Source organism: Engystomops pustulosus, chromosome 4 (assembly GCF_040894005.1).
Source record: "Engystomops pustulosus chromosome 4, aEngPut4.maternal, whole genome shotgun sequence".
NCBI lineage: Eukaryota > Metazoa > Chordata > Amphibia > Anura > Leptodactylidae > Engystomops > Engystomops pustulosus.
In genome coordinates, this window is record NC_092414.1 from 211,413,512 (window position 1) to 211,438,835 (window position 25,324).

General features: G+C 49.2%; 24 non-coding genes across 24 annotated transcripts; all 24 read left to right on the forward strand.

Annotated features, from left to right (window-relative positions):
• The first annotated feature begins 511 nt into the window (after positions 1 to 511).
• TRNAI-AAU (transfer RNA isoleucine (anticodon AAU)) lies at positions 512 to 585 on the forward strand. Its single transcript has one exon. It is a non-coding gene; the product is annotated as a tRNA-Ile (tRNA).
• Positions 586 to 1,254: 669 nt separating this feature from the next.
• TRNAI-AAU (transfer RNA isoleucine (anticodon AAU)) lies at positions 1,255 to 1,328 on the forward strand. Its single transcript has one exon. It is a non-coding gene; the product is annotated as a tRNA-Ile (tRNA).
• Positions 1,329 to 2,004: 676 nt separating this feature from the next.
• Positions 2,005 to 2,078, forward strand: TRNAI-AAU (transfer RNA isoleucine (anticodon AAU)). The gene has a single exon. It is a non-coding gene; the product is annotated as a tRNA-Ile (tRNA).
• Positions 2,079 to 2,747: 669 nt separating this feature from the next.
• Positions 2,748 to 2,821, forward strand: TRNAI-AAU (transfer RNA isoleucine (anticodon AAU)). Its single transcript has one exon. It is a non-coding gene; the product is annotated as a tRNA-Ile (tRNA).
• A 1,412-nt stretch (positions 2,822 to 4,233) lies between these two features.
• TRNAI-AAU (transfer RNA isoleucine (anticodon AAU)) lies at positions 4,234 to 4,307 on the forward strand. Its single transcript has one exon. It is a non-coding gene; the product is annotated as a tRNA-Ile (tRNA).
• Positions 4,308 to 4,976: 669 nt separating this feature from the next.
• Positions 4,977 to 5,050, forward strand: TRNAI-AAU (transfer RNA isoleucine (anticodon AAU)). Its single transcript has one exon. It is a non-coding gene; the product is annotated as a tRNA-Ile (tRNA).
• A 669-nt stretch (positions 5,051 to 5,719) lies between these two features.
• Positions 5,720 to 5,793, forward strand: TRNAI-AAU (transfer RNA isoleucine (anticodon AAU)). Its single transcript has one exon. It is a non-coding gene; the product is annotated as a tRNA-Ile (tRNA).
• A 1,419-nt stretch (positions 5,794 to 7,212) lies between these two features.
• TRNAI-AAU (transfer RNA isoleucine (anticodon AAU)) lies at positions 7,213 to 7,286 on the forward strand. The gene has a single exon. It is a non-coding gene; the product is annotated as a tRNA-Ile (tRNA).
• A 669-nt stretch (positions 7,287 to 7,955) lies between these two features.
• Positions 7,956 to 8,029, forward strand: TRNAI-AAU (transfer RNA isoleucine (anticodon AAU)). The gene has a single exon. It is a non-coding gene; the product is annotated as a tRNA-Ile (tRNA).
• Positions 8,030 to 8,698: 669 nt separating this feature from the next.
• TRNAI-AAU (transfer RNA isoleucine (anticodon AAU)) lies at positions 8,699 to 8,772 on the forward strand. Its single transcript has one exon. It is a non-coding gene; the product is annotated as a tRNA-Ile (tRNA).
• Positions 8,773 to 9,441: 669 nt separating this feature from the next.
• Positions 9,442 to 9,515, forward strand: TRNAI-AAU (transfer RNA isoleucine (anticodon AAU)). The gene has a single exon. It is a non-coding gene; the product is annotated as a tRNA-Ile (tRNA).
• Positions 9,516 to 10,934: 1,419 nt separating this feature from the next.
• On the forward strand, positions 10,935 to 11,008 carry TRNAI-AAU (transfer RNA isoleucine (anticodon AAU)). The gene has a single exon. It is a non-coding gene; the product is annotated as a tRNA-Ile (tRNA).
• A 669-nt stretch (positions 11,009 to 11,677) lies between these two features.
• On the forward strand, positions 11,678 to 11,751 carry TRNAI-AAU (transfer RNA isoleucine (anticodon AAU)). Its single transcript has one exon. It is a non-coding gene; the product is annotated as a tRNA-Ile (tRNA).
• A 669-nt stretch (positions 11,752 to 12,420) lies between these two features.
• Positions 12,421 to 12,494, forward strand: TRNAI-AAU (transfer RNA isoleucine (anticodon AAU)). The gene has a single exon. It is a non-coding gene; the product is annotated as a tRNA-Ile (tRNA).
• A 1,419-nt stretch (positions 12,495 to 13,913) lies between these two features.
• On the forward strand, positions 13,914 to 13,987 carry TRNAI-AAU (transfer RNA isoleucine (anticodon AAU)). The gene has a single exon. It is a non-coding gene; the product is annotated as a tRNA-Ile (tRNA).
• A 669-nt stretch (positions 13,988 to 14,656) lies between these two features.
• On the forward strand, positions 14,657 to 14,730 carry TRNAI-AAU (transfer RNA isoleucine (anticodon AAU)). The gene has a single exon. It is a non-coding gene; the product is annotated as a tRNA-Ile (tRNA).
• A 669-nt stretch (positions 14,731 to 15,399) lies between these two features.
• Positions 15,400 to 15,473, forward strand: TRNAI-AAU (transfer RNA isoleucine (anticodon AAU)). Its single transcript has one exon. It is a non-coding gene; the product is annotated as a tRNA-Ile (tRNA).
• A 2,155-nt stretch (positions 15,474 to 17,628) lies between these two features.
• TRNAI-AAU (transfer RNA isoleucine (anticodon AAU)) lies at positions 17,629 to 17,702 on the forward strand. Its single transcript has one exon. It is a non-coding gene; the product is annotated as a tRNA-Ile (tRNA).
• A 1,412-nt stretch (positions 17,703 to 19,114) lies between these two features.
• Positions 19,115 to 19,188, forward strand: TRNAI-AAU (transfer RNA isoleucine (anticodon AAU)). The gene has a single exon. It is a non-coding gene; the product is annotated as a tRNA-Ile (tRNA).
• Positions 19,189 to 19,857: 669 nt separating this feature from the next.
• Positions 19,858 to 19,931, forward strand: TRNAI-AAU (transfer RNA isoleucine (anticodon AAU)). The gene has a single exon. It is a non-coding gene; the product is annotated as a tRNA-Ile (tRNA).
• A 1,412-nt stretch (positions 19,932 to 21,343) lies between these two features.
• TRNAI-AAU (transfer RNA isoleucine (anticodon AAU)) lies at positions 21,344 to 21,417 on the forward strand. The gene has a single exon. It is a non-coding gene; the product is annotated as a tRNA-Ile (tRNA).
• Positions 21,418 to 22,086: 669 nt separating this feature from the next.
• Positions 22,087 to 22,160, forward strand: TRNAI-AAU (transfer RNA isoleucine (anticodon AAU)). Its single transcript has one exon. It is a non-coding gene; the product is annotated as a tRNA-Ile (tRNA).
• A 669-nt stretch (positions 22,161 to 22,829) lies between these two features.
• Positions 22,830 to 22,903, forward strand: TRNAI-AAU (transfer RNA isoleucine (anticodon AAU)). The gene has a single exon. It is a non-coding gene; the product is annotated as a tRNA-Ile (tRNA).
• A 1,412-nt stretch (positions 22,904 to 24,315) lies between these two features.
• On the forward strand, positions 24,316 to 24,389 carry TRNAI-AAU (transfer RNA isoleucine (anticodon AAU)). Its single transcript has one exon. It is a non-coding gene; the product is annotated as a tRNA-Ile (tRNA).
• The last annotated feature ends 935 nt before the right edge of the window (positions 24,390 to 25,324 follow it).

Consider the following 25,324-nt stretch of genomic DNA (forward strand, 5'->3'; position numbering starts at 1 on the left):
AGTGGACAGGTTGCAAAACTCTTTCATTTCCGGCGAGCTCAGTTGGTTAGAGCATTATGCTAATAATGCCAAAGTCTCCAGTTCCATCTGTGTAGTTGCCTGGCTTTTCTCATCAGAATTAGGTCGGACCTGTCGGCCCTTTTATCCAGCTAGACAGTCATTTAAGAAGGCCCAGAAAGTGTTGTTAGATTTGCCAAAATACATGACCAGTGAGCTGAGTTGGTTAGAGCATTCTGCTAATCATGCCAAAGCCTCTGGTTCGAGCCCTGTAGTCACCTGGCTCTAATCTTCCCAAGTAGCTTAGAGTGCGATGCTAATTACATTAAGGTCGCAGCCTCAACCCCTGTGTGAGCCAGGCTCTTTTTTTCTGAAGACCCACTGCTATCTTTTGGACAGGTTGCACAGCCCTTTCTTTTCAATTGTGGGCAAACGGACCTTTAATCCCTTTTATTCGGTAGACATTCGGGCGGGTAGGGCCGGAAAGCATCAGAAGACCGAGCACATCACATATGGCCGGTTAGCTCAGTTGGTTAGAGCGTGGTGCTAATAACGCCAAGGTCGCGGGTTCGATCCCCGTACGGGCCAGTTCCTCCGCTTTTGGTGAGCTTTAGTAGGAGGACTGTTAAGCCCTTCTACCGGGTACAAAGTCATACGGGATGGGCCAGAAAGCGTCAGATGAATGGCCACAGCCCACGGCCGGTCAGGGGCCAGATTCTTGAATTTTGGTGAGCTCTCTGTTATATAGTGGACAGGTTGCAAAACTCTTTCATTTCTGGCGAGCTCAGTTGGTTAGAGCATTATGCTAATAATGCCAAAGTCTCCAGTTCCATCTGTGTAGTTGCCTGGCTTTTCTCATCAGAATTAGGTCGGACCTGTCGGCCCTTTTATCCAGCTAGACAGTCATTTAAGAAGGCCCAGAAAGTGTTGTTAGATTTGCCAAAATACATGACCAGTGAGCTGAGTTGGTTAGAGCATTCTGCTAATCATGCCAAAGCCTCTGGTTCGAGCCCTGTAGTCACCTGGCTCTAATCTTCCCAAGTAGCTTAGAGTGCGATGCTAATTACATTAAGGGCGCAGCCTCAACCCCTGTGTGAGCCAGGCTCTTTTTTTCTGAAGACCCACTGCTATCTTTTGGACAGGTTGCACAGCCCTTTCTTTTCAATTGTGGGCAAACGGACCTTTAATCCCTTTTATTCGGTAGACATTCGGGCGGGTAGGGCCGGAAAGCATCAGAAGACCGAGCACATCACATATGGCCGGTTAGCTCAGTTGGTTAGAGCGTGGTGCTAATAACGCCAAGGTCGCGGGTTCGATCCCCGTACGGGCCAGTTCCTCCGCTTTTGGTGAGCTTTAGTAGGAGGACTGTTAAGCCCTTCTACCGGGTACAAAGTCATACGGGATGGGCCAGAAAGCGTCAGATGAATGGCCACAGCCCACAGCCCACGGCCGGTCAGGGGCCAGATTCTTGAATTTTGGTGAGCTCTCTGTTATATAGTGGACAGGTTGCAAAACTCTTTCATTTCCGGCGAGCTCAGTTGGTTAGAGCATTATGCTAATAATGCCAAAGTCTCCAGTTCCATCTGTGTAGTTGCCTGGCTTTTCTCATCAGAATTAGGTCGGACCTGTCGGCCCTTTTATCCAGCTAGACAGTCATTTAAGAAGGCCCAGAAAGTGTTGTTAGATTTGCCAAAATACATGACCAGTGAGCTGAGTTGGTTAGAGCATTCTGCTAATCATGCCAAAGCCTCTGGTTCGAGCCCTGTAGTCACCTGGCTCTAATCTTCCCAAGTAGCTTAGAGTGCGATGCTAATTACATTAAGGGCGCAGCCTCAACCCCTGTGTGAGCCAGGCTCTTTTTTTCTGAAGACCCACTGCTATCTTTTGGACAGGTTGCACAGCCCTTTCTTTTCAATTGTGGGCAAACGGACCTTTAATCCCTTTTATTCGGTAGACATTCGGGCGGGTAGGGCCGGAAAGCATCAGAAGACCGAGCACATCACATATGGCCGGTTAGCTCAGTTGGTTAGAGCGTGGTGCTAATAACGCCAAGGTCGCGGGTTCGATCCCCGTACGGGCCAGTTCCTCCGCTTTTGGTGAGCTTTAGTAGGAGGACTGTTAAGCCCTTCTACCGGGTACAAAGTCATACGGGATGGGCCAGAAAGCGTCAGATGAATGGCCACAGCCCATGGCCGGTCAGGGGCCAGATTCTTGAATTTTGGTGAGCTCTCTGTTATATAGTGGACAGGTTGCAAAACTCTTTCATTTCCGGCGAGCTCAGTTGGTTAGAGCATTATGCTAATAATGCCAAAGTCTCCAGTTCCATCTGTGTAGTTGCCTGGCTTTTCTCATCAGAATTAGGTCGGACCTGTCGGCCCTTTTATCCAGCTAGACAGTCATTTAAGAAGGCCCAGAAAGTGTTGTTAGATTTGCCAAAATACATGACCAGTGAGCTGAGTTGGTTAGAGCATTCTGCTAATCATGCCAAAGCCTCTGGTTCGAGCCCTGTAGTCACCTGGCTCTAATCTTCCCAAGTAGCTTAGAGTGCGATGCTAATTACATTAAGGTCGCAGCCTCAACCCCTGTGTGAGCCAGGCTCTTTTTTTCTGAAGACCCACTGCTATCTTTTGGACAGGTTGCACAGCCCTTTCTTTTCAATTGTGGGCAAACGGACCTTTAATCCCTTTTATTCGGTAGACATTCGGGCGGGTAGGGCCGGAAAGCATCAGAAGACCGAGCACATCACATATGGCCGGTTAGCTCAGTTGGTTAGAGCGTGGTGCTAATAACGCCAAGGTCGCGGGTTCGATCCCCGTACGGGCCAGTTCCTCCGCTTTTGGTGAGCTTTAGTAGGAGGACTGTTAAGCCCTTCTACCGGGTACAAAGTCATACGGGATGGGCCAGAAAGCGTCAGATGAATGGCCACAGCCCATGGCCGGTCAGGGGCCAGATTCTTGAATTTTGGTGAGCTCTCTGTTATATAGTGGACAGGTTGCAAAACTCTTTCATTTCCGGCGAGCTCAGTTGGTTAGAGCATTATGCTAATAATGCCAAAGTCTCCAGTTCCATCTGTGTAGTTGCCTGGTTTTTCTCATCAGAATTAGGTCGGACCTGTCGGCCCTTTTATCCAGCTAGACAGTCATTTAAGAAGGCCCAGAAAGTGTTGTTAGATTTGCCAAAATACATGACCAGTGACCTGAGTTGGTTAGAGCATTCTGCTAATCATGCCAAAGCCTCTGGTTCGAGCCCTGTAGTCACCTGGCTCTAATCTTCCCAAGTAGCTTAGAGTGCGATGCTAATTACATTAAGGTCGCAGCCTCAACCCCTGTGTGAGCCAGGCTCTTTTTTTCTGAAGACCCACTGCTATCTTTTGGACAGGTTGCACAGCCCTTTCTTTTCAATTGTGGGCAAACGGACCTTTAATCCCTTTTATTCGGTAGACATTCGGGCGGGTAGGGCCGGAAAGCATCAGAAGACCGAGCACATCACATATGGCCGGTTAGCTCAGTTGGTTAGAGCGTGGTGCTAATAACGCCAAGGTCGTGGGTTCGATCCCCGTACGGGCCAGTTCCTCCGCTTTTGGTGAGCTTTAGTAGGAGGACTGTTAAGCCCTTCTACCGGGTACAAAGTCATACGGGATGGGCCAGAAAGCGTCAGATGAATGGCCACAGCCCACGGCCGGTCAGGGGCCAGATTCTTGAATTTTGGTGAGCTCTCTGTTATATAGTGGACAGGTTGCAAAACTCTTTCATTTCCGGCGAGCTCAGTTGGTTAGAGCATTATGCTAATAATGCCAAAGTCTCCAGTTCCATCTGTGTAGTTGCCTGGCTTTTCTCATCAGAATTAGGTCGGACCTGTCGGCCCTTTTATCCAGCTAGACAGTCATTTAAGAAGGCCTTGAAAGTGTTGTTAGATTTGCCAAAATACATGACCAGTGAGCTGAGTTGGTTAGAGCATTCTGCTAATCATGCCAAAGCCTCTGGTTCGAGCCCTGTAGTCACCTGGCTCTAATCTTCCCAAGTAGCTTAGAGTGCGATGCTAATTACATTAAGGTCGCAGCCTCAACCCCTGTGTGAGCCAGGCTCTTTTTTTCTGAAGACCCACTGCTATCTTTTGGACAGGTTGCACAGCCCTTTCTTTTCAATTGTGGGCAAACGGACCTTTAATCCCTTTTATTCGGTAGACATTCGGGCGGGTAGGGCCGGAAAGCATCAGAAGACCGAGCACATCACATATGGCCGGTTAGCTCAGTTGGTTAGAGCGTGGTGCTAATAACGCCAAGGTCGCGGGTTCGATCCCCGTACGGGCCAGTTCCTCCGCTTTTGGTGAGCTTTAGTAGGAGGACTGTTAAGCCCTTCTACCGGGTACAAAGTCATACGGGATGGGCCAGAAAGCGTCAGATGAATGGCCACAGCCCACGGCCGGTCAGGGGCCAGATTCTTGAATTTCGGTGAGCTCTCTGTTATATAGTGGACAGGTTGCAAAACTCTTTCATTTCCGGCGAGCTCAGTTGGTTAGAGCATTATGCTAATAATGCCAAAGTCTCCAGTTCCATCTGTGTAGTTGCCTGGCTTTTCTCATCAGAATTAGGTCGGACCTGTCGGCCCTTTTATCCAGCTAGACAGTCATTTAAGAAGGCCCAGAAAGTGTTGTTAGATTTGCCAAAATACATGACCAGTGAGCTGAGTTGGTTAGAGCATTCTGCTAATCATGCCAAAGCCTCTGGTTCGAGCCCTGTAGTCACCTGGCTCTAATCTTCCCAAGTAGCTTAGAGTGCGATGCTAATTACATTAAGGTCGCAGCCTCAACCCCTGTGTGAGCCAGGCTCTTTTTTTCTGAAGACCCACTGCTATCTTTTGGACAGGTTGCACAGCCCTTTCTTTTCAATTGTGGGCAAACGGACCTTTAATCCCTTTTATTCGGTAGACATTCGGGCGGGTAGGGCCGGAAAGCATCAGAAGACCGAGCACATCACATATGGCCGGTTAGCTCAGTTGGTTAGAGCGTGGTGCTAATAACGCCAAGGTCGCGGGTTCGATCCCCGTACGGGCCAGTTCCTCCGCTTTTGGTGAGCTTTAGTAGGAGGACTGTTAAGCCCTTCTACCGGGTACAAAGTCATACGGGATGGGCCAGAAAGCGTCAGATGAATGGCCACAGCCCACGGCCGGTCAGGGGCCAGATTCTTGAATTTTGGTGAGCTCTCTGTTATATAGTGGACAGGTTGCAAAACTCTTTCATTTCCGGCGAGCTCAGTTGGTTAGAGCATTATGCTAATAATGCCAAAGTCTCCAGTTCCATCTGTGTAGTTGCCTGGCTTTTCTCATCAGAATTAGGTCGGACCTGTCGGCCCTTTTATCCAGCTAGACAGTCATTTAAGAAGGCCCAGAAAGTGTTGTTAGATTTGCCAAAATACATGACCAGTGAGCTGAGTTGGTTAGAGCATTCTGCTAATCATGCCAAAGCCTCTGGTTCGAGCCCTGTAGTCACCTGGCTCTAATCTTCCCAAGTAGCTTAGAGTGCGATGCTAATTACATTAAGGGCGCAGCCTCAACCCCTGTGTGAGCCAGGCTCTTTTTTTCTGAAGACCCACTGCTATCTTTTGGACAGGTTGCACAGCCCTTTCTTTTCAATTGTGGGCAAACGGACCTTTAATCCCTTTTATTCGGTAGACATTCGGGCGGGTAGGGCCGGAAAGCATCAGAAGACCGAGCACATCACATATGGCCGGTTAGCTCAGTTGGTTAGAGCGTGGTGCTAATAACGCCAAGGTCGCGGGTTCGATCCCCGTACGGGCCAGTTCCTCCGCTTTTGGTGAGCTTTAGTAGGAGGACTGTTAAGCCCTTCTACCGGGTACAAAGTCATACGGGATGGGCCAGAAAGCGTCAGATGAATGGCCACAGCCCACAGCCCACGGCCGGTCAGGGGCCAGATTCTTGAATTTTGGTGAGCTCTCTGTTATATAGTGGACAGGTTGCAAAACTCTTTCATTTCCGGCGAGCTCAGTTGGTTAGAGCATTATGCTAATAATGCCAAAGTCTCCAGTTCCATCTGTGTAGTTGCCTGGCTTTTCTCATCAGAATTAGGTCGGACCTGTCGGCCCTTTTATCCAGCTAGACAGTCATTTAAGAAGGCCCAGAAAGTGTTGTTAGATTTGCCAAAATACATGACCAGTGAGCTGAGTTGGTTAGAGCATTCTGCTAATCATGCCAAAGCCTCTGGTTCGAGCCCTGTAGTCACCTGGCTCTAATCTTCCCAAGTAGCTTAGAGTGCGATGCTAATTACATTAAGGTCGCAGCCTCAACCCCTGTGTGAGCCAGGCTCTTTTTTTCTGAAGACCCACTGCTATCTTTTGGACAGGTTGCACAGCCCTTTCTTTTCAATTGTGGGCAAACGGACCTTTAATCCCTTTTATTCGGTAGACATTCGGGCGGGTAGGGCCGGAAAGCATCAGAAGACCGAGCACATCACATATGGCCGGTTAGCTCAGTTGGTTAGAGCGTGGTGCTAATAACGCCAAGGTCGTGGGTTCGATCCCCGTACGGGCCAGTTCCTCCGCTTTTGGTGAGCTTTAGTAGGAGGACTGTTAAGCCCTTCTACCGGGTACAAAGTCATACGGGATGGGCCAGAAAGCGTCAGATGAATGGCCACAGCCCACGGCCAGTCAGGGGCCAGATTCTTGAATTTTGGTGAGCTCTCTGTTATATAGTGGACAGGTTGCAAAACTCTTTCATTTCCGGCGAGCTCAGTTGGTTAGAGCATTATGCTAATAATGCCAAAGTCTCCAGTTCCATCTGTGTAGTTGCCTGGCTTTTCTCATCAGAATTAGGTCGGACCTGTCGGCCCTTTTATCCAGCTAGACAGTCATTTAAGAAGGCCTTGAAAGTGTTGTTAGATTTGCCAAAATACATGACCAGTGAGCTGAGTTGGTTAGAGCATTCTGCTAATCATGCCAAAGCCTCTGGTTCGAGCCCTGTAGTCACCTGGCTCTAATCTTCCCAAGTAGCTTAGAGTGCGATGCTAATTACATTAAGGTCGCAGCCTCAACCCCTGTGTGAGCCAGGCTCTTTTTTTCTGAAGACCCACTGCTATCTTTTGGACAGGTTGCACAGCCCTTTCTTTTCAATTGTGGGCAAACGGACCTTTAATCCCTTTTATTCGGTAGACATTCGGGCGGGTAGGGCCGGAAAGCATCAGAAGACCAAGCGCATCACATATGGCCGGTTAGCTCAGTTGGTTAGAGCGTGGTGCTAATAACGCCAAGGTCGCGGGTTCGATCCCCGTACGGGCCAGTTCCTCCGCTTTTGGTGAGCTTTAGTAGGAGGACTGTTAAGCCCTTCTACCGGGTACAAAGTCATACGGGATGGGCCAGAAAGCGTCAGATGAATGGCCACAGCCCACGGCCGGTCAGGGGCCAGATTCTTGAATTTTGGTGAGCTCTCTGTTATATAGTGGACAGGTTGCAAAACTCTTTCATTTCCGGCGAGCTCAGTTGGTTAGAGCATTATGCTAATAATGCCAAAGTCTCCAGTTCCATCTGTGTAGTTGCCTGGCTTTTCTCATCAGAATTAGGTCGGACCTGTCGGCCCTTTTATCCAGCTAGACAGTCATTTAAGAAGGCCCAGAAAGTGTTGTTAGATTTGCCAAAATACATGACCAGTGAGCTGAGTTGGTTAGAGCATTCTGCTAATCATGCCAAAGCCTCTGGTTCGAGCCCTGTAGTCACCTGGCTCTAATCTTCCCAAGTAGCTTAGAGTGCGATGCTAATTACATTAAGGTCGCAGCCTCAACCCCTGTGTGAGCCAGGCTCTTTTTTTCTGAAGACCCACTGCTATCTTTTGGACAGGTTGCACAGCCCTTTCTTTTCAATTGTGGGCAAACGGACCTTTAATCCCTTTTATTCGGTAGACATTCGGGCGGGTAGGGCCGGAAAGCATCAGAAGACCGAGCGCATCACATATGGCCGGTTAGCTCAGTTGGTTAGAGCGTGGTGCTAATAACGCCAAGGTCGCGGGTTCGATCCCCGTACGGGCCAGTTCCTCCGCTTTTGGTGAGCTTTAGTAGGAGGACTGTTAAGCCCTTCTACCGGGTACAAAGTCATACGGGATGGGCCAGAAAGCGTCAGATGAATGGCCACAGCCCACGGCCGGTCAGGGGCCAGATTCTTGAATTTTGGTGAGCTCTCTGTTATATAGTGGACAGGTTGCAAAACTCTTTCATTTCCGGCGAGCTCAGTTGGTTAGAGCATTATGCTAATAATGCCAAAGTCTCCAGTTCCATCTGTGTAGTTGCCTGGCTTTTCTCATCAGAATTAGGTCGGACCTGTCGGCCCTTTTATCCAGCTAGACAGTCATTTAAGAAGGCCCAGAAAGTGTTGTTAGATTTGCCAAAATACATGACCAGTGAGCTGAGTTGGTTAGAGCATTCTGCTAATCATGCCAAAGCCTCTGGTTCGAGCCCTGTAGTCACCTGGCTCTAATCTTCCCAAGTAGCTTAGAGTGCGATGCTAATTACATTTAGGTCGCAGCCTCAACCCCTGTGTGAGCCAGGCTCTTTTTTTCTGAAGACCCACTGCTATCTTTTGGACAGGTTGCACAGCCCTTTCTTTTCAATTGTGGGCAAACGGACCTTTAATCCCTTTTATTCGGTAGACATTCGGGCGGGTAGGGCCGGAAAGCATCAGAAGACCGAGCACATCACATATGGCCGGTTAGCTCAGTTGGTTAGAGCGTGGTGCTAATAACGCCAAGGTCGCGGGTTCGATCCCCGTACGGGCCAGTTCCTCCGCTTTTGGTGAGCTTTAGTAGGAGGACTGTTAAGCCCTTCTACCGGGTACAAAGTCATACGGGATGGGCCAGAAAGCGTCAGATGAATGGCCACAGCCCACGGCCGGTCAGGGGCCAGATTCTTGAATTTTGGTGAGCTCTCTGTTATATAGTGGACAGGTTGCAAAACTCTTTCATTTCCGGCGAGCTCAGTTGGTTAGAGCATTATGCTAATAATGCCAAAGTCTCCAGTTCCATCTGTGTAGTTGCCTGGCTTTTCTCATCAGAATTAGGTCGGACCTGTCGGCCCTTTTATCCAGCTAGACAGTCATTTAAGAAGGCCCAGAAAGTGTTGTTAGATTTGCCAAAATACATGACCAGTGAGCTGAGTTGGTTAGAGCATTCTGCTAATCATGCCAAAGCCTCTGGTTCGAGCCCTGTAGTCACCTGGCTCTAATCTTCCCAAGTAGCTTAGAGTGCGATGCTAATTACATTAAGGTCGCAGCCTCAACCCCTGTGTGAGCCAGGCTCTTTTTTTCTGAAGACCCACTGCTATCTTTTGGACAGGTTGCACAGCCCTTTCTTTTCAATTGTGGGCAAACGGACCTTTAATCCCTTTTATTCGGTAGACATTCGGGCGGGTAGGGCCGGAAAGCATCAGAAGACCGAGCGCATCACATATGGCCGGTTAGCTCAGTTGGTTAGAGCGTGGTGCTAATAACGCCAAGGTCGCGGGTTCGATCCCCGTACGGGCCAGTTCCTCCGCTTTTGGTGAGCTTTAGTAGGAGGACTGTTAAGCCCTTCTACCGGGTACAAAGTCATACGGGATGGGCCAGAAAGCGTCAGATGAATGGCCACAGCCCACGGCCGGTCAGGGGCCAGATTCTTGAATTTTGGTGAGCTCTCTGTTATATAGTGGACAGGTTGCAAAACTCTTTCATTTCCGGCGAGCTCAGTTGGTTAGAGCATTATGCTAATAATGCCAAAGTCTCCAGTTCCATCTGTGTAGTTGCCTGGCTTTTCTCATCAGAATTAGGTCGGACCTGTCGGCCCTTTTATCCAGCTAGACAGTCATTTAAGAAGGCCCAGAAAGTGTTGTTAGATTTGCCAAAATACATGACCAGTGAGCTGAGTTGGTTAGAGCATTCTGCTAATCATGCCAAAGCCTCTGGTTCGAGCCCTGTAGTCACCTGGCTCTAATCTTCCCAAGTAGCTTAGAGTGCGATGCTAATTACATTAAGGTCGCAGCCTCAACCCCTGTGTGAGCCAGGCTCTTTTTTTCTGAAGACCCACTGCTATCTTTTGGACAGGTTGCACAGCCCTTTCTTTTCAATTGTGGGCAAACGGACCTTTAATCCCTTTTATTCGGTAGACATTCGGGCGGGTAGGGCCGGAAAGCATCAGAAGACCGAGCACATCACATATGGCCGGTTAGCTCAGTTGGTTAGAGCGTGGTGCTAATAACGCCAAGGTCGTGGGTTCGATCCCCGTACGGGCCAGTTCCTCCGCTTTTGGTGAGCTTTAGTAGGAGGACTGTTAAGCCCTTCTACCGGGTACAAAGTCATACGGGATGGGCCAGAAAGCGTCAGATGAATGGCCACAGCCCACAGCCCACGGCCGGTCAGGGGCCAGATTCTTGAATTTTGGTGAGCTCTCTGTTATATAGTGGACAGGTTGCAAAACTCTTTCATTTCCGGCGAGCTCAGTTGGTTAGAGCATTATGCTAATAATGCCAAAGTCTCCAGTTCCATCTGTGTAGTTGCCTGGCTTTTCTCATCAGAATTAGGTCGGACCTGTCGGCCCTTTTATCCAGCTAGACAGTCATTTAAGAAGGCCCAGAAAGTGTTGTTAGATTTGCCAAAATACATGACCAGTGAGCTGAGTTGGTTAGAGCATTCTGCTAATCATGCCAAAGCCTCTGGTTCGAGCCCTGTAGTCACCTGGCTCTAATCTTCCCAAGTAGCTTAGAGTGCGATGCTAATTACATTAAGGGCGCAGCCTCAACCCCTGTGTGAGCCAGGCTCTTTTTTTCTGAAGACCCACTGCTGTCTTTTGGACAGGTTGCACAGCCCTTTCTTTTCAATTGTGGGCAAACGGACCTTTAATCCCTTTTATTCGGTAGACATTCGGGCGGGTAGGGCCGGAAAGCATCAGAAGACCGAGCACATCACATATGGCCGGTTAGCTCAGTTGGTTAGAGCGTGGTGCTAATAACGCCAAGGTCGCGGGTTCGATCCCCGTACGGGCCAGTTCCTCCGCTTTTGGTGAGCTTTAGTAGGAGGACTGTTAAGCCCTTCTACCGGGTACAAAGTCATACGGGATGGGCCAGAAAGCGTCAGATGAATGGCCACAGCCCATGGCCGGTCAGGGGCCAGATTCTTGAATTTTGGTGAGCTCTCTGTTATATAGTGGACAGGTTGCAAAACTCTTTCATTTCCGGCGAGCTCAGTTGGTTAGAGCATTATGCTAATAATGCCAAAGTCTCCAGTTCCATCTGTGTAGTTGCCTGGCTTTTCTCATCAGAATTAGGTCGGACCTGTCGGCCCTTTTATCCAGCTAGACAGTCATTTAAGAAGGCCCAGAAAGTGTTGTTAGATTTGCCAAAATACATGACCAGTGAGCTGAGTTGGTTAGAGCATTCTGCTAATCATGCCAAAGCCTCTGGTTCGAGCCCTGTAGTCACCTGGCTCTAATCTTCCCAAGTAGCTTAGAGTGCGATGCTAATTACATTAAGGTCGCAGCCTCAACCCCTGTGTGAGCCAGGCTCTTTTTTTCTGAAGACCCACTGCTATCTTTTGGACAGGTTGCACAGCCCTTTCTTTTCAATTGTGGGCAAACGGACCTTTAATCCCTTTTATTCGGTAGACATTCGGGCGGGTAGGGCCGGAAAGCATCAGAAGACCGAGCACATCACATATGGCCGGTTAGCTCAGTTGGTTAGAGCGTGGTGCTAATAACGCCAAGGTCGCGGGTTCGATCCCCGTACGGGCCAGTTCCTCCGCTTTTGGTGAGCTTTAGTAGGAGGACTGTTAAGCCCTTCTACCGGGTACAAAGTCATACGGGATGGGCCAGAAAGCGTCAGATGAATGGCCACAGCCCACGGCCGGTCAGGGGCCAGATTCTTGAATTTTGGTGAGCTCTCTGTTATATAGTGGACAGGTTGCAAAACTCTTTCATTTCCGGCGAGCTCAGTTGGTTAGAGCATTATGCTAATAATGCCAAAGTCTCCAGTTCCATCTGTGTAGTTGCCTGGCTTTTCTCATCAGAATTAGGTCGGACCTGTCGGCCCTTTTATCCAGCTAGACAGTCATTTAAGAAGGCCCAGAAAGTGTTGTTAGATTTGCCAAAATACATGACCAGTGAGCTGAGTTGGTTAGAGCATTCTGCTAATCATGCCAAAGCCTCTGGTTCGAGCCCTGTAGTCACCTGGCTCTAATCTTCCCAAGTAGCTTAGAGTGCGATGCTAATTACATTAAGGTCGCAGCCTCAACCCCTGTGTGAGCCAGGCTCTTTTTTTCTGAAGACCCACTGCTATCTTTTGGACAGGTTGCACAGCCCTTTCTTTTCAATTGTGGGCAAACGGACCTTTAATCCCTTTTATTCGGTAGACATTCGGGCGGGTAGGGCCGGAAAGCATCAGAAGACCGAGCGCATCACATATGGCCGGTTAGCTCAGTTGGTTAGAGCGTGGTGCTAATAACGCCAAGGTCGCGGGTTCGATCCCCGTACGGGCCAGTTCCTCCGCTTTTGGTGAGCTTTAGTAGGAGGACTGTTAAGCCCTTCTACCGGGTACAAAGTCATACGGGATGGGCCAGAAAGCGTCAGATGAATGGCCACAGCCCACGGCCGGTCAGGGGCCAGATTCTTGAATTTTGGTGAGCTCTCTGTTATATAGTGGACAGGTTGCAAAACTCTTTCATTTCCGGCGAGCTCAGTTGGTTAGAGCATTATGCTAATAATGCCAAAGTCTCCAGTTCCATCTGTGTAGTTGCCTGGCTTTTCTCATCAGAATTAGGTCGGACCTGTCGGCCCTTTTATCCAGCTAGACAGTCATTTAAGAAGGCCCAGAAAGTGTTGTTAGATTTGCCAAAATACATGACCAGTGAGCTGAGTTGGTTAGAGCATTCTGCTAATCATGCCAAAGCCTCTGGTTCGAGCCCTGTAGTCACCTGGCTCTAATCTTCCCAAGTAGCTTAGAGTGCGATGCTAATTACATTAAGGTCGCAGCCTCAACCCCTGTGTGAGCCAGGCTCTTTTTTTCTGAAGACCCACTGCTATCTTTTGGACAGGTTGCACAGCCCTTTCTTTTCAATTGTGGGCAAACGGACCTTTAATCCCTTTTATTCGGTAGACATTCGGGCGGGTAGGGCCGGAAAGCATCAGAAGACCGAGCACATCACATATGGCCGGTTAGCTCAGTTGGTTAGAGCGTGGTGCTAATAACGCCAAGGTCGTGGGTTCGATCCCCGTACGGGCCAGTTCCTCCGCTTTTGGTGAGCTTTAGTAGGAGGACTGTTAAGCCCTTCTACCGGGTACAAAGTCATACGGGATGGGCCAGAAAGCGTCAGATGAATGGCCACAGCCCACAGCCCACGGCCGGTCAGGGGCCAGATTCTTGAATTTTGGTGAGCTCTCTGTTATATAGTGGACAGGTTGCAAAACTCTTTCATTTCCGGCGAGCTCAGTTGGTTAGAGCATTATGCTAATAATGCCAAAGTCTCCAGTTCCATCTGTGTAGTTGCCTGGCTTTTCTCATCAGAATTAGGTCGGACCTGTCGGCCCTTTTATCCAGCTAGACAGTCATTTAAGAAGGCCCAGAAAGTGTTGTTAGATTTGCCAAAATACATGACCAGTGAGCTGAGTTGGTTAGAGCATTCTGCTAATCATGCCAAAGCCTCTGGTTCGAGCCCTGTAGTCACCTGGCTCTAATCTTCCCAAGTAGCTTAGAGTGCGATGCTAATTACATTAAGGGCGCAGCCTCAACCCCTGTGTGAGCCAGGCTCTTTTTTTCTGAAGACCCACTGCTGTCTTTTGGACAGGTTGCACAGCCCTTTCTTTTCAATTGTGGGCAAACGGACCTTTAATCCCTTTTATTCGGTAGACATTCGGGCGGGTAGGGCCAGAAAGCATCAGAAGACCGACCACATCACATATGGCCGGTTAGCTCAGTTGGTTAGAGCGTGGTGCTAATAACGCCAAGGTCGCGGGTTCGATCCCCGTACGGGCCAGTTCCTCCGCTTTTGGTGAGCTTTAGTAGGAGGACTGTTAAGCCCTTCTACCGGGTACAAAGTCATACGGGATGGGCCAGAAAGCGTCAGATGAATGGCCACAGCCCATGGCCGGTCAGGGGCCAGATTCTTGAATTTTGGTGAGCTCTCTGTTATATAGTGGACAGGTTGCAAAACTCTTTCATTTCCGGCGAGCTCAGTTGGTTAGAGCATTATGCTAATAATGCCAAAGTCTCCAGTTCCATCTGTGTAGTTGCCTGGCTTTTCTCATCAGAATTAGGTCGGACCTGTCGGCCCTTTTATCCAGCTAGACAGTCATTTAAGAAGGCCCAGAAAGTGTTGTTAGATTTGCCAAAATACATGACCAGTGAGCTGAGTTGGTTAGAGCATTCTGCTAATCATGCCAAAGCCTCTGGTTCGAGCCCTGTAGTCACCTGGCTCTAATCTTCCCAAGTAGCTTAGAGTGCGATGCTAATTACATTAAGGTCGCAGCCTCAACCCCTGTGTGAGCCAGGCTCTTTTTTTCTGAAGACCCACTGCTATCTTTTGGACAGGTTGCACAGCCCTTTCTTTTCAATTGTGGGCAAACGGACCTTTAATCCCTTTTATTCGGTAGACATTCGGGCGGGTAGGGCCGGAAAGCATCAGAAGACCGAGCACATCACATATGGCCGGTTAGCTCAGTTGGTTAGAGCGTGGTGCTAATAACGCCAAGGTCGCGGGTTCGATCCCCGTACGGGCCAGTTCCTCCGCTTTTGGTGAGCTTTAGTAGGAGGACTGTTAAGCCCTTCTACCGGGTACAAAGTCATACGGGATGGGCCAGAAAGCGTCAGATGAATGGCCACAGCCCACGGCCGGTCAGGGGCCAGATTCTTGAATTTTGGTGAGCTCTCTGTTATATAGTGGACAGGTTGCAAAACTCTTTCATTTCCGGCGAGCTCAGTTGGTTAGAGCATTATGCTAATAATGCCAAAGTCTCCAGTTCCATCTGTGTAGTTGCCTGGCTTTTCTCATCAGAATTAGGTCGGACCTGTCGGCCCTTTTATCCAGCTAGACAGTCATTTAAGAAGGCCCAGAAAGTGTTGTTAGATTTGCCAAAATACATGACCAGTGAGCTGAGTTGGTTAGAGCATTCTGCTAATCATGCCAAAGCCTCTGGTTCGAGCCCTGTAGTCACCTGGCTCTAATCTTCCCAAGTAGCTTAGAGTGCGATGCTAATTACATTAAGGTCGCAGCCTCAACCCCTGTGTGAGCCAGGCTCTTTTTTTCTGAAGACCCACTGCTATCTTTTGGACAGGTTGCACAGCCCTTTCTTTTCAATTGTGGGCAAACGGACCTTTAATCCCTTTTATTCGGTAGACATTCGGGCGGGTAGGGCCGGAAAGCATCAGAAGACCGAGCACATCACATATGGCCGGTTAGCTCAGTTGGTTAGAGCGTGGTGCTAATAACGCCAAGGTCGCGGGTTCGATCCCCGTACGGGCCAGTTCCTCCGCTTTTGGTGAGCTTTAGTAGGAGGACTGTTAAGCCCTTCTACCGGGTACAAAGTCATACGGGATGGGCCAGAAAGCGTCAGATGAATGGCCACAGCCCACGGCCGGTCAGGGGCCAGATTCTTGAATTTTGGTGAGCTCTCTGTTATATAGTGGACAGGTTGCAAAACTCTTTCATTTCCGGCGAGCTCAGTTGGTTAGAGCATTATGCTAATAATGCCAAAGTCTCCAGTTCCATCTGTGTAGTTGCCTGGCTTTTCTCATCAGAATTAGGTCGGACCTGTCGGCCCTTTTATCCAGCTAGACAGTCATTTAAGAAGGCCCAGAAAGTGTTGTTAGATTTGCCAAAATACATGACCAGTGAGCTGAGTTGGTTAGAGCATTCTGCTAATCATGCCAAAGCCTCTGGTTCGAGCCCTGTAGTCACCTGGCTCTAATCTTCCCAAGTAGCTTAGAGTGCGATGCTAATTACATTAAGGTCGCAGCCTCAACCCCTGTGTGAGCCAGGCTCTTTTTTTCTGAAGACCCACTGCTATCTTTTGGACAGGTTGCACAGCCCTTTCTTTTCAATTGTGGGCAAACGGACCTTTAATCCCTTTTATTCGGTAGACATTCGGGCGGGTAGGGCCGGAAAGCATCAGAAGACTGAGCACATCACATATGGCCGGTTAGCTCAGTTGGTTAGAGCGTGGTGCTAATAACGCCAAGGTCGCGGGTTCGATCCCCGTACGTGCCAGTTCCTCCGCTTTTGGTGAGCTTTAGTAGGAGGACTGTTAAGCCCTTCTACCGGGTACAAAGTCATACGGGATGGGCCAGAAAGCGTCAGATGAATGGCCACAGCCCACGGCCGGTCAGGGGCCAGATTCTTGAATTTTGGTGAGCTCTCTGTTATATAGTGGACAGGTTGCAAAACTCTTTCATTTCCGGCGAGCTCAGTTGGTTAGAGCATTATGCTAATAATGCCAAAGTCTCCAGTTCCATCTGTGTAGTTGCCTGGCTTTTCTCATCAGAATTAGGTCGGACCTGTCGGCCCTTTTATCCAGCTAGACAGTCATTTAAGAAGGCCCAGAAAGTGTTGTTAGATTTGCCAAAATACATGACCAGTGAGCTGAGTTGGTTAGAGCATTCTGCTAATCATGCCAAAGCCTCTGGTTCGAGCCCTGTAGTCACCTGGCTCTAATCTTCCCAAGTAGCTTAGAGTGCGATGCTAATTACATTAAGGTCGCAGCCTCAACCCCTGTGTGAGCCAGGCTCTTTTTTTCTGAAGACCCACTGCTATCTTTTGGACAGGTTGCACAGCCCTTTCTTTTCAATTGTGGGCAAACGGACCTTTAATCCCTTTTATTCGGTAGACATTCGGGCGGGTAGGGCCGGAAAGCATCAGAAGACCGAGCACATCACATATGGCCGGTTAGCTCAGTTGGTTAGAGCGTGGTGCTAATAACGCCAAGGTCGTGGGTTCGATCCCCGTACGGGCCAGTTCCTCCGCTTTTGGTGAGCTTTAGTAGGAGGACTGTTAAGCCCTTCTACCGGGTACAAAGTCATACGGGATGGGCCAGAAAGCGTCAGATGAATGGCCACAGCCCACGGCCGGTCAGGGGCCAGATTCTTGAATTTTGGTGAGCTCTCTGTTATATAGTGGACAGGTTGCAAAACTCTTTCATTTCCGGCGAGCTCAGTTGGTTAGAGCATTATGCTAATAATGCCAAAGTCTCCAGTTCCATCTGTGTAGTTGCCTGGCTTTTCTCATCAGAATTAGGTCGGACCTGTCGGCCCTTTTATCCAGCTAGACAGTCATTTAAGAAGGCCTTGAAAGTGTTGTTAGATTTGCCAAAATACATGACCAGTGAGCTGAGTTGGTTAGAGCATTCTGCTAATCATGCCAAAGCCTCTGGTTCGAGCCCTGTAGTCACCTGGCTCTAATCTTCCCAAGTAGCTTAGAGTGCGATGCTAATTACATTAAGGTCGCAGCCTCAACCCCTGTGTGAGCCAGGCTCTTTTTTTCTGAAGACCCACTGCTATCTTTTGGACAGGTTGCACAGCCCTTTCTTTTCAATTGTGGGCAAACGGACCTTTAATCCCTTTTATTCGGTAGACATTCGGGCGGGTAGGGCCGGAAAGCATCAGAAGACCGAGCACATCACATATGGCCGGTTAGCTCAGTTGGTTAGAGCGTGGTGCTAATAACGCCAAGGTCGCGGGTTCGATCCCCGTACGGGCCAGTTCCTCTGCTTTTGGTGAGCTTTAGTAGGAGGACTGTTAAGCCCTTCTACCGGGTACAAAGTCATACGGGATGGGCCAGAAAGCGTCAGATGAATGGCCACAGCCCACGGCCGGTCAGGGGCCAGATTCTTGAATTTTGGTGAGCTCTCTGTTATATAGTGGACAGGTTGCAAAACTCTTTCATTTCCGGCGAGCTCAGTTGGTTAGAGCATTATGCTAATAATGCCAAAGTCTCCAGTTCCATCTGTGTAGTTGCCTGGCTTTTCTCATCAGAATTAGGTCGGACCTGTCGGCCCTTTTATCCAGCTAGACAGTCATTTAAGAAGGCCCAGAAAGTGTTGTTAGATTTGCCAAAATACATGACCAGTGAGCTGAGTTGGTTAGAGCATTCTGCTAATCATGCCAAAGCCTCTGGTTCGAGCCCTGTAGTCACCTGGCTCTAATCTTCCCAAGTAGCTTAGAGTGCGATGCTAATTACATTAAGGTCGCAGCCTCAACCCCTGTGTGAGCCAGGCTCTTTTTTTCTGAAGACCCACTGCTATCTTTTGGACAGGTTGCACAGCCCTTTCTTTTCAATTGTGGGCAAACGGACCTTTAATCCCTTTTATTCGGTAGACATTCGGGCGGGTAGGGCCGGAAAGCATCAGAAGACCGAGCACATCACATATGGCCGGTTAGCTCAGTTGGTTAGAGCGTGGTGCTAATAACGCCAAGGTCGTGGGTTCGATCCCCGTACGGGCCAGTTCCTCCGCTTTTGGTGAGCTTTAGTAGGAGGACTGTTAAGCCCTTCTACCGGGTACAAAGTCATACGGGATGGGCCAGAAAGCGTCAGATGAATGGCCACAGCCCACGGCCGGTCAGGGGCCAGATTCTTGAATTTTGGTGAGCTCTCTGTTATATAGTGGACAGGTTGCAAAACTCTTTCATTTCCGGCGAGCTCAGTTGGTTAGAGCATTATGCTAATAATGCCAAAGTCTCCAGTTCCATCTGTGTAGTTGCCTGGCTTTTCTCATCAGAATTAGGTCGGACCTGTCGGCCCTTTTATCCAGCTAGACAGTCATTTAAGAAGGCCTTGAAAGTGTTGTTAGATTTGCCAAAATACATGACCAGTGAGCTGAGTTGGTTAGAGCATTCTGCTAATCATGCCAAAGCCTCTGGTTCGAGCCCTGTAGTCACCTGGCTCTAATCTTCCCAAGTAGCTTAGAGTGCGATGCTAATTACATTAAGGTCGCAGCCTCAACCCCTGTGTGAGCCAGGCTCTTTTTTTCTGAAGACCCACTGCTATCTTTTGGACAGGTTGCACAGCCCTTTCTTTTCAATTGTGGGCAAACGGACCTTTAATCCCTTTTATTCGGTAGACATTCGGGCGGGTAGGGCCGGAAAGCATCAGAAGACCGAGCACATCACATATGGCCGGTTAGCTCAGTTGGTTAGAGCGTGGTGCTAATAACGCCAAGGTCGCGGGTTCGATCCCCGTACGGGCCAGTTCCTCCGCTTTTGGTGAGCTTTAGTAGGAGGACTGTTAAGCCCTTCTACCGGGTACAAAGTCATACGGGATGGGCCAGAAAGCGTCAGATGAATGGCCACAGCCCACGGCCGGTCAGGGGCCAGATTCTTGAATTTTGGTGAGCTCTCTGTTATATAGTGGACAGGTTGCAAAACTCTTTCATTTCCGGCGAGCTCAGTTGGTTAGAGCATTATGCTAATAATGCCAAAGTCTCCAGTTCCATCTGTGTAGTTGCCTGGCTTTTCTCATCAGAATTAGGTCGGACCTGTCGGCCCTTTTATCCAGCTAGACAGTCATTTAAGAAGGCCCAGAAAGTGTTGTTAGATTTGCCAAAATACATGACCAGTGAGCTGAGTTGGTTAGAGCATTCTGCTAATCATGCCAAAGCCTCTGGTTCGAGCCCTGTAGTCACCTGGCTCTAATCTTCCCAAGTAGCTTAGAGTGCGATGCTAATTACATTAAGGTCGCAGCCTCAACCCCTGTGTGAGCCAGGCTCTTTTTTTCTGAAGACCCACTGCTATCTTTTGGACAGGTTGCACAGCCCTTTCTTTTCAATTGTGGGCAAACGGACCTTTAATCCCTTTTATTCGGTAGACATTCGGGCGGGTAGGGCCGGAAAGCATCAGAAGACCGAGCACATCACATATGGCCGGTTAGCTCAGTTGGTTAGAGCGTGGTGCTAATAACGCCAAGGTCGCGGGTTCGATCCCCGTACGGGCCAGTTCCTCCGCTTTTGGTGAGCTTTAGTAGGAGGACTGTTAAGCCCTTCTACCGGGTACAAAGTCATACGGGATGGGCCAGAAAGCGTCAGATGAATGGCCACAGCCCACGGCCGGTCAGGGGCCAGATTCTTGAATTTTGGTGAGCTCTCTGTTATATAGTGGACAGGTTGCAAAACTCTTTCATTTCCGGCGAGCTCAGTTGGTTAGAGCATTATGCTAATAATGCCAAAGTCTCCAGTTCCATCTGTGTAGTTGCCTGGCTTTTCTCATCAGAATTAGGTCGGACCTGTCGGCCCTTTTATCCAGCTAGACAGTCATTTAAGAAGGCCCAGAAAGTGTTGTTAGATTTGCCAAAATACATGACCAGTGAGCTGAGTTGGTTAGAGCATTCTGCTAATCATGCCAAAGCCTCTGGTTCGAGCCCTGTAGTCACCTGGCTCTAATCTTCCCAAGTAGCTTAGAGTGCGATGCTAATTACATTAAGGTCGCAGCCTCAACCCCTGTGTGAGCCAGGCTCTTTTTTTCTGAAGACCCACTGCTATCTTTTGGACAGGTTGCACAGCCCTTTCTTTTCAATTGTGGGCAAACGGACCTTTAATCCCTTTTATTCGGTAGACATTCGGGCGGGTAGGGCCGGAAAGCATCAGAAGACCGAGCACATCACATATGGCCGGTTAGCTCAGTTGGTTAGAGCGTGGTGCTAATAACGCCAAGGTCGTGGGTTCGATCCCCGTACGGGCCAGTTCCTCCGCTTTTGGTGAGCTTTAGTAGGAGGACTGTTAAGCCCTTCTACCGGGTACAAAGTCATACGGGATGGGCCAGAAAGCGTCAGATGAATGGCCACAGCCCACGGCCGGTCAGGGGCCAGATTCTTGAATTTTGGTGAGCTCTCTGTTATATAGTGGACAGGTTGCAAAACTCTTTCATTTCCGGCGAGCTCAGTTGGTTAGAGCATTATGCTAATAACGCCAAAGTCTCCAGTTCCATCTGTGTAGTTGCCTGGCTTTTCTCATCAGAATTAGGTCGGACCTGTCGGCCCTTTTATCCAGCTAGACAGTCATTTAAGAAGGCCCAGAAAGTGTTGTTAGATTTGCCAAAATACATGACCAGTGAGCTGAGTTGGTTAGAGCATTCTGCTAATCATGCCAAAGCCTCTGGTTCGAGCCCTGTAGTCACCTGGCTCTAATCTTCCCAAGTAGCTTAGAGTGCGATGCTAATTACATTAAGGTCGCAGCCTCAACCCCTGTGTGAGCCAGGCTCTTTTTTTCTTAAGACCCACTGCTATCTTTTGGACAGGTTGCACAGCCCTTTCTTTTCAATTGTGGGCAAACGGACCTTTAATCCCTTTTATTCGGTAGACATTCGGGCGGGTAGGGCCGGAAAGCATCAGAAGACCGAGCACATCACATATGGCCGGTTAGCTCAGTTGGTTAGAGCGTGGTGCTAATAACGCCAAGGTCGCGGGTTCGATCCCCGTACGGGCCAGTTCCTCCGCTTTTGGTGAGCTTTAGTAGGAGGACTGTTAAGCCCTTCTACCGGGTACAAAGTCATACGGGATGGGCCAGAAAGCGTCAGATGAATGGCCACAGCCCACGGCCGGTCAGGGGCCAGATTCTTGAATTTTGGTGAGCTCTCTGTTATATAGTGGACAGGTTGCAAAACTCTTTCATTTCCGGCGAGCTCAGTTGGTTAGAGCATTATGCTAATAACGCCAAAGTCTCCAGTTCCATCTGTGTAGTTGCCTGGCTTTTCTCATCAGAATTAGGTCGGACCTGTCGGCCCTTTTATCCAGCTAGACAGTCATTTAAGAAGGCCCAGAAAGTGTTGTTAGATTTGCCAAAATACATGACCAGTGAGCTGAGTTGGTTAGAGCATTCTGCTAATCATGCCAAAGCCTCTGGTTCGAGCCCTGTAGTCACCTGGCTCTAATCTTCCCAAGTAGCTTAGAGTGCGATGCTAATTACATTAAGGTCGCAGCCTCAACCCCTGTGTGAGCCAGGCTCTTTTTTTCTGAAGACCCACTGCTATCTTTTGGACAGGTTGCACAGCCCTTTCTTTTCAATTGTGGGCAAACGGACCTTTAATCCCTTTTATTCGGTAGACATTCGGGCGGGTAGGGCCGGAAAGCATCAGAAGACCGAGCACATCACATATGGCCGGTTAGCTCAGTTGGTTAGAGCGTGGTGCTAATAACGCCAAGGTCGCGGGTTCGATCCCCGTACGGGCCAGTTCCTCCGCTTTTGGTGAGCTTTAGTAGGAGGACTGTTAAGCCCTTCTACCGGGTACAAAGTCATACGGGATGGGCCAGAAAGCGTCAGATGAATGGCCACAGCCCACGGCCGGTCAGGGGCCAGATTCTTGAATTTTGGTGAGCTCTCTGTTATATAGTGGACAGGTTGCAAAACTCTTTCATTTCCGGCGAGCTCAGTTGGTTAGAGCATTATGCTAATAATGCCAAAGTCTCCAGTTCCATCTGTGTAGTTGCCTGGCTTTTCTCATCAGAATTAGGTCGGACCTGTCGGCCCTTTTATCCAGCTAGACAGTCATTTAAGAAGGCCCAGAAAGTGTTGTTAGATTTGCCAAAATACATGACCAGTGAGCTGAGTTGGTTAGAGCATTCTGCTAATCATGCCAAAGCCTCTGGTTCGAGCCCTGTAGTCACCTGGCTCTAATCTTCCCAAGTAGCTTAGAGTGCGATGCTAATTACATTAAGGGCGCAGCCTCAACCCCTGTGTGAGCCAGGCTCTTTTTTTCTGAAGACCCACTGCTATCTTTTGGACAGGTTGCACAGCCCTTTCTTTTCAATTGTGGGCAAACGGACCTTTAATCCCTTTTATTCGGTAGACATTCGGGCGGGTAGGGCCGGAAAGCATCAGAAGACCGAGCACATCACATATGGCCGGTTAGCTCAGTTGGTTAGAGCGTGGTGCTAATAACGCCAAGGTCGCGGGTTCGATCCCCGTACGGGCCAGTTCCTCCGCTTTTGGTGAGCTTTAGTAGGAGGACTGTTAAGCCCTTCTACCGGGTACAAAGTCATACGGGATGGGCCAGAAAGCGTCAGATGAATGGCCACAGCCCATGGCCGGTCAGGGGCCAGATTCTTGAATTTTGGTGAGCTCTCTGTTATATAGTGGACAGGTTGCAAAACTCTTTCATTTCCGGCGAGCTCAGTTGGTTAGAGCATTATGCTAATAATGCCAAAGTCTCCAGTTCCATCTGTGTAGTTGCCTGGCTTTTCTCATCAGAATTAGGTCGGACCTGTCGGCCCTTTTATCCAGCTAGACAGTCATTTAAGAAGGCCCAGAAAGTGTTGTTAGATTTGCCAAAATACATGACCAGTGACCTGAGTTGGTTAGAGCATTCTGCTAATCATGCCAAAGCCTCTGGTTCGAGCCCTGTAGTCACCTGGCTCTAATCTTCCCAAGTAGCTTAGAGTGCAATGCTAATTACATTAAGGTCGCAGCCTCAACCCCTGTGTGAGCCAGGCTCTTTTTTTCTGAAGACCCACTGCTATCTTTTGGACAGGTTGCACAGCCCTTTCTTTTCAATTGTGGGCAAACGGACCTTTAATCCCTTTTATTCGGTAGACATTCGGGCGGGTAGGGCCGGAAAGCATCAGAAGACCGAGCACATCACATATGGCCGGATAGCTCAGTTGGTTAGAGCGTGGTGCTAATAACGCCAAGGTCGTGGGTTCGATCCCCGTACGGGCCAGTTCCTCCGCTTTTGGTGAGCTTTAGTAGGAGGACTGTTAAGCCCTTCTACCGGGTACAAAGTCATACGGGATGGGCCAGAAAGCGTCAGATGAATGGCCACAGCCCACGGCCGGTCAGGGGCCAGATTCTTGAATTTTGGTGAGCTCTCTGTTATATAGTGGACAGGTTGCAAAACTCTTTCATTTCCGGCGAGCTCAGTTGGTTAGAGCATTATGCTAATAACGCCAAAGTCTCCAGTTCCATCTGTGTAGTTGCCTGGCTTTTCTCATCAGAATTAGGTCGGACCTGTCGGCCCTTTTATCCAGCTAGACAGTCATTTAAGAAGGCCCAGAAAGTGTTGTTAGATTTGCCAAAATACATGACCAGTGAGCTGAGTTGGTTAGAGCATTCTGCTAATCATGCCAAAGCCTCTGGTTCGAGCCCTGTAGTCACCTGGCTCTAATCTTCCCAAGTAGCTTAGAGTGCGATGCTAATTACATTAAGGTCGCAGCCTCAACCCCTGTGTGAGCCAGGCTCTTTTTTTCTGAAGACCCACTGCTATCTTTTGGACAGGTTGCACAGCCCTTTCTTTTCAATTGTGGGCAAACGGACCTTTAATCCCTTTTATTCGGTAGACATTCGGGCGGGTAGGGCCGGAAAGCATCAGAAGACCGAGCACATCACATATGGCCGGTTAGCTCAGTTGGTTAGAGCGTGGTGCTAATAACGCCAAGGTCGCGGGTTCGATCCCCGTACGGGCCAGTTCCTCCGCTTTTGGTGAGCTTTAGTAGGAGGACTGTTAAGCCCTTCTACCGGGTACAAAGTCATACGGGATGGGCCAGAAAGCGTCAGATGAATGGCCACAGCCCACGGCCGGTCAGGGGCCAGATTCTTGAATTTTGGTGAGCTCTCTGTTATATAGTGGACAGGTTGCAAAACTCTTTCATTTCCGGCGAGCTCAGTTGGTTAGAGCATTATGCTAATAATGCCAAAGTCTCCAGTTCCATCTGTGTAGTTGCCTGGCTTTTCTCATCAGAATTAGGTCGGACCTGTCGGCCCTTTTATCCAGCTAGACAGTCATTTAAGAAGGCCCAGAAAGTGTTGTTAGATTTGCCAAAATACATGACCAGTGAGCTGAGTTGGTTAGAGCATTCTGCTAATCATGCCAAAGCCTCTGGTTCGAGCCCTGTAGTCACCTGGCTCTAATCTTCCCAAGTAGCTTAGAGTGCGATGCTAATTACATTAAGGTCGCAGCCTCAACCCCTGTGTGAGCCAGGCTCTTTTTTTCTGAAGACCCACTGCTATCTTTTGGACAGGTTGCACAGCCCTTTCTTTTCAATTGTGGGCAAACGGACCTTTAATCCCTTTTATTCGGTAGACATTCGGGCGGGTAGGGCCGGAAAGCATCAGAAGACCGAGCACATCACATATGGCCGGTTAGCTCAGTTGGTTAGAGCGTGGTGCTAATAACGCCAAGGTCGTGGGTTCGATCCCCGTACGGGCCAGTTCCTCCGCTTTTGGTGAGCTTTAGTAGGAGGACTGTTAAGCCCTTCTACCGGGTACAAAGTCATACGGGATGGGCCAGAAAGCGTCAGATGAATGGCCACAGCCCACGGCCGGTCAGGGGCCAGATTCTTGAATTTTGGTGAGCTCTCTGTTATATAGTGGACAGGTTGCAAAACTCTTTCATTTCCGGC